This window comes from Lycorma delicatula, chromosome 5, assembly GCF_047948215.1.
Source record: "Lycorma delicatula isolate Av1 chromosome 5, ASM4794821v1, whole genome shotgun sequence".
Classification (NCBI taxonomy): Eukaryota; Metazoa; Arthropoda; class Insecta; order Hemiptera; family Fulgoridae; genus Lycorma; species Lycorma delicatula.
The window spans coordinates 34,604,674-34,623,766 of NC_134459.1; positions in this window are offsets into that span (position 1 = coordinate 34,604,674).

Genomic DNA, 19,093 nt, shown 5'->3' on the forward strand with positions numbered 1-19,093 from the left:
AGTCTTGTTTTCATTTCAGTTTTCATGCGGTATATAACTTCGACTACACAAAAGTAAAGCACGTTTCTACTTTAAAATAAAGATAAGTTAAATGTAGATTATTCTTTACTAGAAAAATGTTACTGAATATGCATAAACAATAACAAGTAATATTCTGAGGATTAAAATATTCTTTTTATGTAATCCCTAATACGTATATTGATAGGCAAGCAGCCAATGAAAAACCGTTATTCCAAAAACAAAAGCGTTCATATCACAAGCAATCTTTGCTGTAATAGTTTCGTAATATTGAATAATTTACAATGAAAAAAAGAAGCTATTTTTGTAATAATAAAAATTACAGAGTGATTTTATATTATATCCTAAGCAGTTTTTAACTAAGCTAAACAATTTTATTTCAATACTTAAATTATTCTTTAAAAAATGTTGTAAACTACTAAACAGAACCATTTTTTAACAACGTATTTTTTTGTTTCTGTTTACCCTCCGGCATTCACCGTCAGGTATTACTTCAGAGGATGAATCAGGATGATATGTACGAGTGAAAATGAAGTGTATTCTTGTTCAGTCTCAGGTTGACCGTTCCTATGGGTCCTAACTAAGCGTGCCAAGTTCTTCTTTATCCGTACTGAAGGCCACCGTACCGGGATAGCATATAATATCGATGACATAACCGAGGACGCAACAACCCTCCTTTTAGACGCTTTAGATGCTCTTTGAGAGGTCATAATAATATTAAGAGATTTAGTCATCTTATCAGCCCTATTGCAAACCTCGTGTATGTGTTCCGTAAATGCACCATTTCTCTGAAAGGTGACCCCCAAGTACTTTAATCTATTTGTTTCTGCTATTACTTGTTCATTGACCTTGATATTTAGCCGTTCGATGATCCTTCTGCCAGTAAATGTAATAAAATTACATTTACCAGTATTTAGCGTTAGATTCTTTTCACGTAGCCAACCATTTATTATCTGCAATGCCAAATTGGACTTTTCTTGTGCCTCCAATTCATGCCTGTCACTCGCCAAGACCACCAAATCGTCGGCATAGGCCATAACTTCAACCCCAGCAGGATAGTCTAGATTTAAGATCTCATCAAACGTTAAGACCCATAATAATGGGCCTAAAACTGAGCCCTGGGGCACTCCACCATGTATATTTATCTCCATTTCTCCTTCTTGCGTTGCCACCTTGCATGTTCTATCAGAGAGGTATCTCATTACTTGCCTCCTCAAATATGGACTAACATTTTTTGCTAATAGCGCTCTATGTATATGGCTCCATTTAATGGAGCCAAACGCATTCTTGATATCCAATGAGACAAACAATGGAACACCCCTCGTCCTCCAGGTGCCGCGTCTTACATCTGTCATCCAGGAGACTACTTTCTTGGCGGCCATCACTGTGGAGCGACCTTTCCAAAATTCATATTGTTTTTGGCTAATCCCCACTCTTTGCTCAATTTCTCCAATAATTCTTGCGGCAAGCATCTTCTCGATCACCTTGCTCATATTATTTAGAAGGCTTAACGGCCTGTATCGAACTTGTTCTTGTTCCTTTCCACCCTTGGGGAGAAAAACAACTCTTGCTTCTCTCCAGCACCGCGGATAGCAGTCATTCTCTAGCCCATGGCTGGCAATGTCCGTCATTTCCATTTTTTAAAAAGTCCTTTAAGTATAGCAGCTGGAATTCTGTCTACGCCGGGGCTTCTTTTATTGCCAAGCTGGCCAATGGCACAATTCAGTTTGGCAGGTGTAAATCTCCTGGGCTCAAAATCAGGTAAGGTGATAATCGCTTCTTCTTCGCACGGAAATAACTCGTTGAACTGGTCCCTGGCGTGATGCTCGCTCAATATCGGTAAACGCCTGCCGAACTTCTTCGTGACGATTTTGTATGCTTGGCCCCAGGGATCATTGTCCAACTCCTCGCAGAGTCTGGCCCAATGATCCCTTTTGGCTCTCTTGATAGACCTATTAAGCTGACGCCTAGCCTCTAAATAACATTTGACTGCGGTGTCATATTCAGAGCCGCCTCTGATCCTTAGTCTTTGCTTTTTCCTCCTAGCTTGTTGTAGAGTATTGCGAAAGCACGCTATCTCATTGGACCACCAGTATACTTGTCTTCTACTCCTGGTGGCCCTTATCTCCCTGTCCATCTCTTGTTGAATAATTGATGTGAGAGTATCAGGTGTCAATTCAATTATAGTGCTAAGTCTTTGTGACACTTTATCTACTATTTTATCAACCTGGCGAGCCGTGGATCTAATCACGATAGGTCTTTCTACTGCAGTATGAGTGCCATCTCTTATGACCAATTGCAATGAAAAATGGTCACTAGCGATATCATTGTCCAGGACTGTTAATTCACACTGATCCCTCAACCATCTGTTGTCAATGATGACTAGATCAAGTATCGAGTAATGACCCCGAGCCTCATAGGTCGGCGTGCCATCGTTTATACAGTGACCATCAATCCATTCCATAAACTCTTCAATTAATTCACCGCGTCTATTACTGTGCGAGCAGCCAGCATAAACAGTTTTGCAATTGAAGTCCCCCAACAAAACAAACTTCTTATTCTGCCTAGACTGAATTCTATATATGCTATCCAAAAACTTATCATAATCGATGATTGAGATGTTGAGGGAAACATACGCCGCTACAATAATTATGGAATCCAACTCCGTCGCTATTACGCCTTCAGCTCTCTCCATAAAGCTCAAGGCCATTCTATTACTTACATTCCTGATGACCACGTCACCCACTGTGTCAGCGATCCATGCTGATTTCGCCGATTCATATCTATTAGGTTCCGTGATCACCAACAGGTCAACATCACGTTCAAAAGCCAGTTCATGTAGCAAGTCATGCGACAGCGTGCTTCTGTTAGCATTAGCTAAGAGGAGTTTAATCATGTTTATTATGAGAACACGCCCAAGCACCAGTCCGATGGTCATGACTTCCACAATTGAGGCAGCTCTTAGGCTCCCGACACTCCGCAATCCTATGCCCTTTGCCGCCACAGTTAAAACATAGGTCCAGCCTGTCTGGGCCCTTACAGTCTTGTCGACGGTGCCCAGAGCCCCAGCATCTGTAGCACTTTTCGTCATCTTCCCTAATAAAGGCTCTGCAGTTCACCCAGCCGATACGTAAGTGTTGCTCCACCATCCTACAGGCTGCCTTATAGGATGTGATCACCGTAACATTCTTAGTCTCCGCGATTCCGGGTCTAATTGAAGAGATCCTGACGTCCTCCATATCACCAACTCTTGCCGTTACTGCCGCTAAGATTTCTTCTTCAGTGGTATCTACTTCGACATCTCCGATATGGACAATGGTTCGACGCCCGGCTCTTGTTTTAAGATCCACTTTTAGGTCTGCAGCTTTACTTTTTAGAATACTCGTAAATTCTTCAGCACTTTTAGAACCCTGAATTCTTACCAGTACCTCATCATTTCTTCCCTTTTTTTTAGAGAAATTACGTCTTTAGCATCATCTTTTGCAACCGCCGTCTTCATAGCACCCAAAAGTTCAGCATATGATTTACCCGCAGCTTTAACGACTAATGTTCTGTTATCCTCCGCAGGAGGGGTTGACTTCTTAATACGCATTTGCCCGGGTCTAACCTGGGTATCAGCACTGTCCGTATGTAGAGTCAGAACTTTGATAGCTTCTTCTTTTTCCCTATAGAGGTACGACAAAATATTTTCAGTATAGTTTCCTATACTATTATTAGGCAATGTATATGTTAATTCATAATTATTTCTTTTAATTCTTCTAAGAGCTTTCAGTATGGTAAGCAAAGTACTCTTCTCATCCATGCTAGAGTCATAGTAAATTTTATACTTTCTCCGCTTCACTTCTGTCTCCTCTCCAAAGACAGTTTGCTCATCCTTCATAATATCCCCCGCCTTATATTTGGGACGCCTTGCATCATAATTTTCACTGACACGGATTCTGCAAACATCTCTCAAGCTACACGTATCCCCTACTCCAGAAGGCAGCTCAGGAACCAAACTCAATTTAGCCCTAAGTACGTTGGGCCATCTCTTATGTAATAACTCAATAAGTTCTTGATCATCTAGCTCTCCTGTGAGTATTTGTTCAATATCGTCTTCTCTATAGGTGGACGTCGTTTGTCTGGCCTGCGAAATTAAGGTCAAAGGCGCCGACAGATCAGTCAAGGCATTTAAGCCTTCATATATCTTCTTTAGCTCCATTTCATGGGTGCCTATATACTTGGGCAAGCCGGGCCCTATATGTTGCTTAAGTGCCGCCATCGTGAGCCCTAGTTGATGAATCAGACTTCCCAATCTCTCTGGCAAAGGTTCCTCCTCATCTGTGGACCCTTGCCACGCTCTCTTTTTTCCCTTAACGTCGGTTTTCTTGACGTGAGATAACTTCTGTGCACTGGTGCTTTGCACGGCTGTAGCTTCCAGCGGGAGCGAACTTCGTCTTCTCATGATGTATCACAGTACTCAGGGGACTATCCCAAGCCCTATGAGTACCCACAAGCCTTGGTGCCCCAAAACAAAAAAAGGGGGGTTGGGGGATCGAAAATGTATGATGCCAAAAATGTGGTCCAAAAAATTTGGGGGGGTCAAAGGGTCAGGAAGGTTATGATTCGGATTTTGGACAAGGAATTTTTGGATTATGATGTCTGGTTCGGGAATTATAAAGGAAAGGAATTCCCCCTACTAAAAATCTTGTAGGACTTAGAAAAAATCTCGTATTGAATTCTTATGAAATTCTCTAAAATTTTTATAAGTGGTTGTTTACTTAAAACTATTAACTTGCAATAGCTTGTTCAAACACTTAAAAAATTTTCACTAATATTATACTATTATAACCTCAATAGTATATAATAAAACACTCTAAAAAAGTATCTTCTACTCACTCTTCTGAATTGTATGTAAACTCAGTTTATACTTATTCACTATTGATAACTTATATCACTTCAACACCTTATTAAAGTAAATTATAGCTATTTTAATTCACTAAAAATTCACTGAATAGTTTGAAAACTAAAAAACACTAATAAAAAAGTAATTCCGTGTCCAAAATTCTTGAAATTTTCAGATCTAGTCCATTAACCATAACACTTTAACATCCAATTAACAAATCAATGAAAAAACCGAAAAAACCTATCGAAAAAGCGACAAAACGCGGAGCAATAATAAGACGTCCTCACAGTATGAGTATCCAAACTCGACTAAGACTGTTGCTAGGCGTGGTTTCCGCGTACAGTACAGTCTCCTATGAGGCGTTATGCGTTTTATCAGGAGTGCCTCCGATCGACCTTATGGCTCATTTCAGAGTCGAAAGAGATTAAGGCGTTGAAGTACATGAAGCGAGGCATAGACTAATATAGATGGCAGGAGAGATGGAGCACAGCAGGCCCTGGAGACAGGACCAGAAGGCTAATCCCCAATCTAAGGAACTGGATATATAGAAAACACGGTGAAATAAACTATTACACGTCACAGTATTTTACAGGACACGGTAGATTTAATTACTATCTGCATAGAGTCGGTAGAAAGGAAACTGCAGCCTGTATGTACTGTGACTGTGATGATGATGTCGAACATACTTTCACTGTATGTCATAAATGGAGGGAAGAGACAGACGGTATTGACCTGTCATCTGATGGAACTGGGAGACTAATCAATAACATGATAAACAGTGAAGAAACTTGGAAAAAAGTTGAGTTGGTCATCAAAAGAATACTTACGCAGAAAAACAATGATGAGAGGAGACTAGGTTTTTAAACTTTAGCATAGGGCAGGGTGGACAGCCTCAGTGGTGAGGGCTGACATGCCGAGATGTGTCGGTTCTGATGATCCACTGGGGACTCCTAAGTGTTTTATCGTTAGGTTAATATCAAGATCTGAGAAGTCCCAATCGCCGTGTCGCGACAATGCTGGTATTGTCGTGACGTGGCGATATACGGATGGGGCAAAAGAACTCAAAAGAACTGACCGGTGGGCCGACCTGCCATGCCGGACTTATAGCCGGTAGGTGGGAAGGCCCATTAGAGTAGAATAGGCACTCCCCTGGGTGGCGCAATACCAACCAGTCGGACCGGCCCAGTGGACTAGAGTTCAAAAAAAAAAAAAAAAAAAAAAGTTTGACCGTTCCTGAGATGCGTGGTTAATTGAAACCCAACCACCAAAGAACACCGGTATCTAGTATTCAAATGCATATAATAGTATCTGCTTTTACTAGGATTTGAACGATGGAACTCTTGACTTCCAAATCAGCTGATTTGCGATCACGTGTTCGTGAGGAGATACGAAGAACCAATAGGGAGTCAAAGCTAGACCAGCATGTGAATCATCTGGCGCTAAATTTACTTGACAATGGTGAAGAATAAAAGATGATTGAGGAAGCTACGTGTAGTGAACCTGACTGATCTTTGAAGGCGTAATTATGCATAATATTATCATTACGGGAAATTATTCATTTTATATTTTTTATTTTGATCATTGAAGTGCGTGACCCGTGATTTTACTGCGGTTATTATGATAAATACAGTTTAAACTTTTATATCTATACTCTTTTTATCTGCCTTTAATATTTGTGATTTTATTTGTATGACTTTAATGTGTCATTATCATTACATCTATCTGCCTTTATTATTTTTTTGCTATCTCCGTTTTTGTTAACTAATTACTTCGTTTGTGCGAATATTATTGATATTGTATTTGAGGTGGGCTAACTTTGGATGGTCTCCTGACACATTACTCCTAGCCATACAATTTTTATTTGTGGTTGCAATCCTATTGGCGACCGATTGTAAAAAATAAATTGCTCAAAAAATAAAAAAATATAATGAAAACAATTTCATTTCAAAGAACTAAAAAAAAAAAAAAAATACTATAAACGTGTACTTTATTTCAATCTCTAACATAATCAAGTATGAGAAAAAGCGTGACGTATAGATCACAGCCCGAGGACGGTTATTGTGGGCGTGACCATCATTTTACTTATCCTCCTACAGGAACATGACGTAATTGTTTAAAAATCCTTAGTTTTATATTATAATTGAAAACTATTGGAATTGCTGGCTGTTATTTTAAATAATGAATACAGATAAAGCTCATTTATAACGGTAACTTAAATTGCATCCATCAATTAATTCCCACCAGGCACGATATTTTATTTTGAAAAATATATTGCAAAATGATAAGAGTGTGTTAATACGTTTCTTTTGGATACGTTAAAAAAACTTTTGGTAGGATTAATATAACTTGATGTATGTAGAAGGTATAAAATCTATATGCAATTAACCTAATCTTCTATATGCAATTAACTAATTAATATTTTTATACTGTTTTAAAGGTGCTTCATGTTTTCTCAAATTAAAATTTTGTGAAGTTAGAGAATATTTCTTGGGAATTAGAACATTATTTTGTTCTTTGCTACTAAAATTAATCTTGAATTTTACAAGCTGCAGTCTGAGAAATATTAATTTTTTTTATAAACGTAGAGAGATTTGTATAATTGTACATAGGTATATATATAAAATGAATTCTATATTTTATAAAAATAAAATAATTATACATTTTATTCAATCTGATAAAAATATATATCATATATTTTTATAAGATTGAATATTTACATTTAAAACCTGAATACCTATCTTCCTTATATTTCTCATTTTTCTTTCCTTATATTTTTGAATGAAAAATAGTTATTATTATTAATAGTTATTAGTTATTATTATTAACTTACACAATACATATGCGCCCGAGCGCGCGCACACAAACATATATATTTTTAATAAAAGTCGAACAGTACTTGACTATTCTTTAAAATCGTAATTGTATACTGTCGCGTGTTTGTGGCTTGATCAGGATATTGAGAGACTAGCAAATGAAAATGTTTATAAATTACTATTTGTTGATTTAAAACATAAGTAGAACAAGACAAATCATTAATAATAATGACAATGTTAATAATAATGGAAAACGACAATAATACCAAAATTATAATAATTTGCCCAAACAATTCAGAGTAATAATAATCAGAGTAATAATAATAATAGACAGAGATTACATACAAAACAGAGTTTAAAGTAATCCTCAGGATTTATTCACTGGTAGATAAATAATGAAAACCAGAATTCAGTCTCATTGACAAAAGACACAGTATGACCACTAGTCTTGTATTAAAATAAAGTAAAACTGATAGGACAAGTATAAAGTTCTTTAACTGCAAATATCTTTGCTGTTCACAAATAAACCTATTCTTACAGTTTATGAATGAAATTTACTACATTATCTCTTTCTCTTAAAGTCTTACAGTAACTCACCAACCCATTTCTTGTTTTCGTGCACTGGAATTACTCGTGGCGTCACCAAAGTTGCATCGAACCTGAACTCGAAATTTGCTCCTTCACCGACCTTCTCGCAGAATAATCTTACTGACTGACGTCTTGAGGACTGATTTGCAGAACTCATATCGCAGAGTCTCCTCGTGGAACTGACTTTTAACTGGTCTTCCGGAGTATTTATACTCCTATCTTCTTTACCTGCCGAACCAGACCCCAGTTGGCGTGAGAACGATCGACCGAGTCGTTTCATTCCCATGTATTCCTAGCCTGGATTCGGTAACTCTTCTCACATATCAACATTTTTTTAGGTGTATCTCCGCGAGCAGTTTTACAAAACTGCTAAACTGGTTAAACGGACCTGTTACCTTTACTAACAGGGTTCCTTTTAGCCCCTTTCTGAATTCCTTCCATTTTTATATTTTCTACTACTTTCTTCTTAATTGATAGGAATCCGTTATTCAGGTCCGTTATACCGGTCTTGTTTCAATATTATACCTTGTTAGAACGGAGTCCATACGTAAATTTTTCATTTTTTCTTTCTATAATTTACATTTGACTTGAGGAAGTAAGTTAAATAATCTAAAAAGTCACTTCAAACTACCCACTACAAACTTTTTATATTAAAACAATTTCCCGATAAGGTGTAAAAACACCTTAGGTAAAAAACCTAAGCGTGTTTTATTTGTTTAAATTTAATTTTTCAACACAGATACTGATAAATATTAATTATATAATATTAAAAATTGTTTATAAGAATAAATTCAAAGATCTTGAGCTAATAACAAAAAATGTGTATGTAGGGCCATTTAAAAATAAAGTACAAATAGATTTGAAGACGATTTTAATTACCCTCCTTGATTGTGACACATTACCAAAGCGTTCTAGGAAATTGAGCCATACTGATACTTGAAAAAGTCACGTAAAGAAAAATAGAAAAATTTATTTATGAAATATAGTATGCATTCATAATTAATTTAGGTATCGAAGAAAAAATTTAATACTTTACAAGGAAAAATACATGAATTAAAAGAAAAAACGAAATTTATTTTTTAATTTGTTTTGATTCATACTCAGGTTTTTTATCCCATTTTCCCATGTTCTTTCCATACTATCTCTAGAAGAAGCCAAGATTTATAAAATGTTTATGAATCATGAATCACAATAAACGAACGAGTGAACTGAGATATTATGAATGAAATATAAAAGAACTGATGTGGTCGAATTAAGGTAGTTGATTACATAATAATGAAATGTTTTATTAGCTTTTAGATGCAAATGCAACAGAAAAGAGTGAAGAGAACGTCCAGTTCTTAGCTGGAATGATGAGATTAAACAAATAACGTCAGCATGAACTCTTACCTTGTAGAAAAATATCTAAATACTAACTAGCGAAAATTTAGGAGAGATAACGAGTGGTAAGCGTTAAAGTTTGATCGGAGATCAAACTTACTAACACTCTCTGGTAGTATCAAGCCAAAAAATAGATCGTTTTGAAGTAGGAGCAGTTGGTATATTTAATTTTTCTATGTTTAACTCATGAAAAGTTATTTTATGATTCCAATACTTTATTAATTTCATCAACTATTATGTCTTAATAAAGCATATATGTATAAATATATATATATATATTGAAGATTATATATATATATATATATATATATATATATATAAAAACACTCACACACACGCGCGTTTACGCGCGTCCCCCCGAAATTATAGAAAATATGATTACAAACAGCAAAAATAATATTATATATAATAAAAGATTGTCGATACAACTTCTAAAATAGTAGTCCGAAAAAAGAAGTTCCGTTAAAAGGATTGAAACGGAAATGCAAGGACCACTATAAAGTAATTCACATAAATAATGTAACTTAAAGTTATTATTAAAATGAAACAAGTGTAGAACAATCAAACTATATCCATAAAAAAACTATATGTATAAATAGATAAATTCTGGGAGAATTCGGTTATCAAAATCTAAATTTGAAATATCACATAAAAATTTCATATGATGAATTGATGAAAAAATATTCCATCAAAATAATAAAACAAAAAGATATTCATAAATATTCTGTAGTGAACTATGTTTTTGTGCGTGCAGTTAAAAGAAACTAAAAATATAACTTTCACTTTTCTTTAAACAAACGATAATTTTTTCGCTTTTAACCTGAATTATAACATCCTGATTTAGCTAGTAATTATGTGTCTGATTTTATTTTGAAATAAATTATATTTAGATTGATTATTAATGTACTAAAATCTAAAAATATATACTATAGTTTCTTAATAGAAATATATAGCGACTTCTTTGAAACCAGTTAATTCCAACAGATTTATTTCGTGACAAGTACTTAAAGCTCGAAGGATGAATATAGAGGTTTATAACAGGGGTTGAATGATACGAAGGTGTTATGTAAAGGAAAAGAAAACAACATTTCAGTAAAAAGGGGGACTTTAGTGGTAAATTTATTAGTGTTTGAGAGATTTCTTTTGGATGCCTGCGTGAGTGAAATATTAGTTTAGGGAAGATATATTTCTGAACCGAGGGATACTTAGTAGGCTAGAATGTTGGTATAGTACGCTAAAATTGTAGATAAAATTACACATATTTTGTTAGTATGAGACCAACCAGCCCTAAAAATAAATGTAATAAAAAATAAATAAATATATATATATATATAAATGTGTGCGGTGTGAGAGGGTGTTTCAACTGGAAAATTCTTTATTTGAATTCCGTTTAGGCATGGTATTATCAGATACTACAAATTTAATTTTTTACATTTCCAGGCATAAGCTCTATTATTCACATGAATTAATTGATTGTACGCCTATTATATTGCATATACACATTTTTTTTAAAATGAAAAGTACATAAAATTTTAATTCATTAATAACTTCTGATATTTTTTCATATTTTTTTTTTGTTGTTATTATTGAATTATTATTTATCGAATTTTTTTTTACAACTAGAGGTTGTAAATATATTGTATTAATATAATACAATATATTGTGTACTTTTATATTTATGTACTTTTCATTTAAAAAAAAATGTGTATATGCAATAATATAATAGGCATACAATCAATTCATGTGGTGCCCACATCAGATTTTTTAAATTATTTAATGGAAAATTGAAGAAAATTATGTTGATTTAAAGATCATTATCCAATTTTTATTTAATTATTGTTTTAGAAATGTTAAATTGGTTGAGCAAAATTATTACTACTTGATAATGATTATTCTTAAGAGAGAATTTTAAAACCATTAAATATTTACTTAATTTATTCAACTCATAATGACTAATTCATTTTCGGAATAATAGAGCTTATGCCTGAAAAATGATAAACTAAATTTGTAGTATCTGATAACACCATGCCTAAACGGAATTCAAATAAACAATTTTCCAGTTGAAACATTCTCTCTCACACCGCACACATTTATATATATATATATATATATATTTTTTTTTTTTATTTATTACATTATTTTTAGGGCAGGTTGGTCTCTTACTATCAACTGAACCAAAAGTGTCGAAAAAAGGCCAAAATCCAAATTCTTTTGGATTTTGGACTTTTTCTTAACGGCAGTAATAAGCCGTCACTGAGAGCTTTTAAACGATATAACATCAATGGTACTTATTTTCATTGGTTCCAGAGTTATAGCCAAATAAAATTTTAATTAATGAAATATTTGGATCTTGGGAAGGCACATCGGTTCGAATCAGACTTCATCTCCTTTTTTTTTTAATTTAAATGTATTGATTGATTAATAATTATTACCTCTGTAAAAAAAAAAAAGTGTATATGTAATTTAATCGGCGTACAAGGAAGTCACATGTGATGTCCACATCAAATTTTTTTCTTAAGAGTTGAACCTTATTTTTGAGTTCCTTTGTAAGTTTTATTCATCATTCTTCATTTAATCGGTTTCATGCACATCTCAATTCAATTTCATTCTATTATCTCATGGCCTTAACATACGTAGTACATTCAAGATTTTTGATTATCTGTTTTATGTTTTCTAATTTTTGTCATTCTTTACTATTTTCATTCTCTGTGCTTCCTTTTATTAACAAATTCTTTAAAATTTGATGGCTTAATTTATTTCACGATTCTACTATAAACTTCTCTTTTAGCTAATACGTTATTTCAGAAACCTATAACAGTTACTCTAACTTTTAATTTCCTTCAATAACATGATACTTTAAAAGCTTTTAATCTTTGTTTTGACTTTCTTATAGTTACTTTTTGCCGATATAAAAGTACTGTACTTCATTCAAAATATTTTTAATGAATTTCTATCTAATTCCGAAAAATATCTGTGATAATAAATTTGCTAAACACTTTCCCGATTTTTTAAAGTTTTATATCTTTATTTATTATCTTACTTATATTTGTCAAAGATTAAGAAGCTTAGTTGATCTGTATTATGGGTATGGATTGCTGGTCGCCGTAAACTATCTTTATTAATTTTACTAAAATTACTTCAGAAAAACCAAGAAAAATTACGTCTCACCTGTGTGCTTTACGCTTTTTAAACTTCGACGAATTCAATTTTGCACCTTTTGATAAGTTGAGTTCTCTTATCTTAATATATGTTTCCACATTATCCTTCTTTTTTTCGTATTTCATTACAGTTGTTTTATTCTTCTTTAGTTTCAAATTGAATTTCTTCTATTGTAATGAATTGATACATAATGATATCTTCTTTTTTGAATCGTAACTATTTTCATCCAAAACTACAATACCATCTCAAAATTTTAGTACATAAAGTTTTTTCCCTAAAATGTTATTTTCCCTTATGTTATGTTGTTATTTTTTAACAACAAGAATAGACTATATTCCTGGTTTTTCTCCTTTCAGTTATGATTCTTGCTTTTTCTCGTTTTCTACTTCTAGTATAGAAATCTGAATCTCGTAAAAATTATAAAGAATCCACTGTATACGAGTATACAATATATTAGTAGATATACGTGTGATTAGAATTTCATAGTGTTATTCGATTAAAATTTACTTAAAATTTTTATTACAAAGTGAAATATTTTTATAATTTTTTTCATACGTTAAATTCTCATATAAAACGAGAAGTGTTTTATCCTACTCAAAAAAATGTTTTATATTTACCCTTGAAGGTCATATGCAAGTCGATAAAAAAAAATAGTTTATTGATTTCTTTGAAATAATTAACTGTTTAGATGCCAACCAAACAACATAGTTATTCTTTGAACCTATTTTTAATAATAAAAAATGAATATAACTAAAAATAAATAATGTCATAAAAAATAACATTTAAACTAAAAGCATGCCTTGCGCATGTGTTAATATATGACTGTAGATGAAATGTATTTAAGTGTAAATTATGTATCTAGACTGCAGGATATAAATACATCACCTAGCGCAAATGAGTGGGAAACAAATATTGTTGAAGAGTAAAGTAGCGGAGGGGTGTGAATGAAGAGGTAACGAGTGATAGAGGTATGATAAAGAGTGTTTAAAGGGATGAATGATATTCAATATAATGCTAATATAAAGGGAAAGAGATAGGAAAGAGGGGGAAAGGGGGTCTCAAAAGCCGGGTGTCATTTGTATAACAGCACCTGTTGCAAAAAGGGAGTAATTATAAATACGGCAATACTTGGTGTGGAGCGTTTAAAATTTACTGCATTAACAGTGAGCACTTCCGTTTTGTAGTTTTTGATGGAAGTGGCCGTCGCGCAACACGGAAAGGGTTAGGGGTTGAAAATGACAGGGGAATGTATTTTATAGTTATAACCGCTTGAAACGGTTTAACACTTTCAGTTATAAATTGTTTTAAATAACTGCAATGAGAGTGCAGTATAACGCTTTAGTAAATCAACAACATAAATGTTAAATTTCTAAAGTTTTCCATTTTATGATTATTTATGATTACTTTTTTATCGTTCTTTTTTTAATATTCAGGTTTGAATGTGTAATTTATTAATTCGTTCGTACTATATGAATGCAATTAACATCGGTGTCCCTATACTAATCTATCTGTCATACATACTTTCTAGAAAGATTAAGTTAATAAGCCTAATCATAAAATTTACTTTAAAAAAAATTCTATTTTTCATTATACTTCATAAAAAATAAATCATAAATAATAAAAAATAAGTAAAAAACAAGTAAAACCAGCTTAAAAAATAACTACTCTAGGGTTAAGATGTTTACTCTAAAAAGTAAAAATCTTAAGTATCTTAAAAGTAAAAAGGTCGACTTTTTAATTAAAAAATATTTAATACGAGTACGTAATATAAAGTTTCATATTTTCTAACTTGCTATGCTCAAATATTTTTGACTTTAAATTAATCGTAACTCAAGAATGACTCAATATTTCAATCTTCATCAAATTTTCACGCACAACTTTAGATACAATATTACAAAATATTTAAATTTCAGTGAAATTGATATAGTGTTTTTGGATATTTTTGAGCAAACAATTTTAAACAGGTCTATAAATAAATAAATATATAAGGAAACCAAAATTTAAGTGAATGATATTTTCGTACTCCTTATACCTCAAAACGAAAAGAAAAGTCATTTTGTTTCCCCACTTCCATCATGTAATACAAGTAATAACGTACTTTTCTTCGAAAAGTCGTTTAAAAGTAATTTTTTTAATTCTTTAACTATTTAGCTTTTTTCAGTTGGCGTCGAATTAAAACAATTATAATCTCATCAATTAATTTGTAACTGACTTCAAAGGATAGTAATTGAAAAGATTGTAAAAAATATTTTTTATTATATTTCAAAAAAGGTCATTAATAATAAAAAAATATTAAAAAAAAACAACGCTATAAAAAAGAAAAAAGAATTTTAATTTTTAAACGTTTTAAGATTTTTGAGAAGACGTCAAACTAAAAATCATTTCATTAATCAATCCGTAATTTGGCATTGACTTCAAAAGGTTGTAATTGAGATAATTGAAAAAAATACTTTTTTAATGACCGTTTTATTTTACTTTTAAAGAAAGGTTATTTTATTTCAAAAATTTGTTAGGGACACAAAACATTCTTTCCTTATAAAAAAATCTGATGTGGGAACCATACGACTTACTTGTACGCCTATTAAATTACATATATTTTTTATTACATTTTTTTTTCATATACTTTTTTCTTGTTGAATTATTATTTATTATAAAATTGTTTTACAATTACAGGTAAATAATTATTAACAAATCAGCATACTTAAATTTAAAAAAAAGAAGTCGGATTCTCGCCGATGTGCCTTCCCCTTATAAGATACACATATTTCATTAATTAAAATAATTTTATTGGGCTATAACTCTGGAACCAATGAAAATAATTCCACTTATGATCGTTAAAAATCTCTCAATGAGGGCTACTGCAGTTAAGAAAAGTCCAAAACCAAACATTTTGGATTTTGGCCTTTTTTGTCCAGTCGATCTCAATCAAAAAGGGAGGTGCACAACTGGATGTTACAACAGTCCTAAATCCAAAATTCCAACATCCTACGGCGAGATACATACGTACGTACGTTCGTATACACATACATACGTACGTACAGGCGTTACGCCGAAACTAGTCAAAATGGATTCAGGGAGGGTCAAAATGGATATTCCCATTGAAATCTGAAAATCGAAATCTTTCGCGATTACAGTACTTACAAGCAAGTAAAAAGCCGTTTCAAGGTACGCAAAAAGGATAAATCTATAAAAATAAAAATTACCGTCTACAGAAATGTAAATAATCTGCTATCGAACGTGAATTAAAACTCTTAGGAAAGCTAAATCGTGTTATTTAATAATTAATCTCGATTCTTCTATTAATTTTCTTTGTTTATTCTTGAAAATTCCTATAATATCATTAAACTACAGCAATTCAATAATCAGTAATGAAAAAAAATTCAAGTATTTACAAGGATGGCCTATTTAAAACAAAAATAGTTTTATATTAAAAAACTTTCATTCAAACCACCTGAAACAATAGTAAACTCAAAACTTTTGCGAAATATGAGGTAAAAGGACAATAAAAATTGATATCAAGGGAAACAAATGAATAAAAAAAATTCGAAATTATGTTTTATATAATGTACGTTAAGCTTATATTATAAACAGACGTTATAGGATAAAACTCTACCAATATTAATTCCCGTTGTTGCTTAAAATCAACTTTTTTTTTTATTCCACAATATTCCCTTCTCTATTTACTAACTGGTTGAGTAGCTCAAGCAGTAAAGAGTTAATACACGGTACTTATGAAATACTACATGTGCTCTCGTTGAGTATAATAATGGCAGTATGCCAGCATGTCTGTGTGTTTGCTAACGAAAAGAACAACCAAACTATTAAAATAAGCAAAAAACAAATAACTTCTTCAATCAATCACTATAATCATGAATGAGTAATCGAAAATTACATCAAGTAACACTGTTTCTCTAGACCAAAGGTTTCTGTGATTTGTACACATTATAGCTTAAAAGTAATTACCGTGTTTGAGTGGCGTAAATATTCCTTTGGATTACGGAATCATCAAAACATATTGAATCATCTTAATTTAAAATGGAAGCTGAATTTTTGTATAACATTAACACAATTAATACTTTGTTATGTAAACAAATTAAACTATTTAATATTTTTGTAAACATCTCCTTTTAAGAAACATTTTTTCTTCTACCAACGTAACTGTTACATTACAGTTGAAACTGCTAAGAAAACTGCACTTCAGGATATGTTTTTGGTCATTAGTGAGGAAAACATATCGAGCATAAAAATCATTAGCGTTTATCCTAATTTCAAAACCTGGTAATATCAAGATATTAGACAACGAAAAAATTCAGGGTGTTGAAGAATGACTACGTTGTAATATTATTTTGAAAAGCTTTAAGTACTTTGTATAAAAAAAAGAGAGCGGTTTAGCTATTTTACTGCAACATATTTCTCGTTTGGTTACATCTTACACATGCACACACACATACATACACACACATATATATATATATATATATACTTATTTACATATATTATACAGTGACCCATTTGAAACGCCCTGTTTTTGTAAGGGGTATTTCATATTTTGACATGCTGCAGCAATTTGCGTTCCCACAAATCGGTCATCCCAAAATCCTCTTACATTAAGATGGAGCTCCCCGCACTGGCTTTTTGAGGTAAGAGAAAATCTGGATTAGCTGTTTCCTTGTAGGTGGGTTGAAAGAGACGGTTCAATTCCCTGGCCACACAGATTGCCAGACATAACCCCCTGACTTTTTCTTCAGGGGTTATGTCAAGACAGAGTGTATACGACAAAAGTAGGAAACTCCAGAAGCTCTGAGAGCGTTCGGAATGCCATTTCAACCATCACACCATATATGCTTCAACGAAGATGGCAAGAAAATACCTACCGACTGGATATTCTTCGTTGTGACTAGTGGGGCACATGTTAAAGTGATGCGATTTTTTGTTATAACTTGATAGATAAGACAGGCTATAATTTAATGCTTATTTCATAGCAATGTGCAATATTTTGGAAAATATATTTAAATAAAAATAGGAGATTTAAATTGGATACCTTGTACATTCTTAAAAGCATTAATAGTACAGGAATTACAGGAAGTTCAACTTAAAATGAAAAATGCATATCGGTGTTTCCCATCTTGTGGGTTTTGCGGCTCTCTCGTCCTTATGACAATTACAGATGTATTTACTCTAGTATATAACTGGAACTTACACATATCTATCAATATATTTTTGAACGTTAATATTATAATTAAACTGAATAAATAAGTTTATAATATTTATTTCGTGTTAATATAAAATTGGATAACGGTATTCCGCAAATCAGGGTTTTCAAATATAAGTTCATATATTCTGTTCAATTTAACACAAAGAACAGTTGGAATTTTAAAAAAACTTAAACCCCATGCTGATAGGCTAGCAATCAGTAGTCTGATATTGTTGTCTAGACAATATATTCCTGCCGGTCTCCGTGATGCTAGTGGGCCTTAGATCCGGAGGTCCCGGGTTCGACTTCCTGTAGACATGGGATTTTCACACGCTAAAAAATTTTCATTTCATCTCATCCTCTGAAGCTTAATCCTAATGGTAGACCCGGAGGCTAAAAAAGAAAAAAACAAAAAACAATGTATTCCTGAAAATAGAGAGTATCACGCGATGTTCACTAGGCAATCAATAATAAAATGGAATTAAAACAGATAAACAATTAAACAATTAAAAAAGATGATATATATATATATATATATATATATATACTAATCCCAGGTCCATAAATTTGGCAGCCGTAAAAAGAAAAAGGAAAACAGACGCTTTCGGCTCAATTCAAACATTCGAACCTAGGAACGTTGGTTTAAAACCAATAAAACTACTTTGACTAAGCCCTGACCTACTAAGGTGGTTTAACTATTTATTCTGGTTGAATTTCCACTGTAAATATAAACTTACTTTCAATGAAACTATTAATACATAAAGTTACAATCAATAAAATTAAATTAACAATAGAAAAAAATAGTTTTCTTGTTCTTATTTTTCTATTTTATTGATTATTTGATTTCTCATCGGAGGAAACGCAGTCAATTTGAAAGAAATAGTTAATTGGTCGAAAAGAGACTGAATGAAGAAAGTGAAAAAAAATCACAGTTCAATTGGAAAAAAAGGGTGAGATATCGTAAGCGTACAACTAAGACGGCGTTAATTGACCTGGCAATTCTTCCTATAAAACCTCTACAGTCACGAACATAGTATTAAATTTCATCCTAAGTTT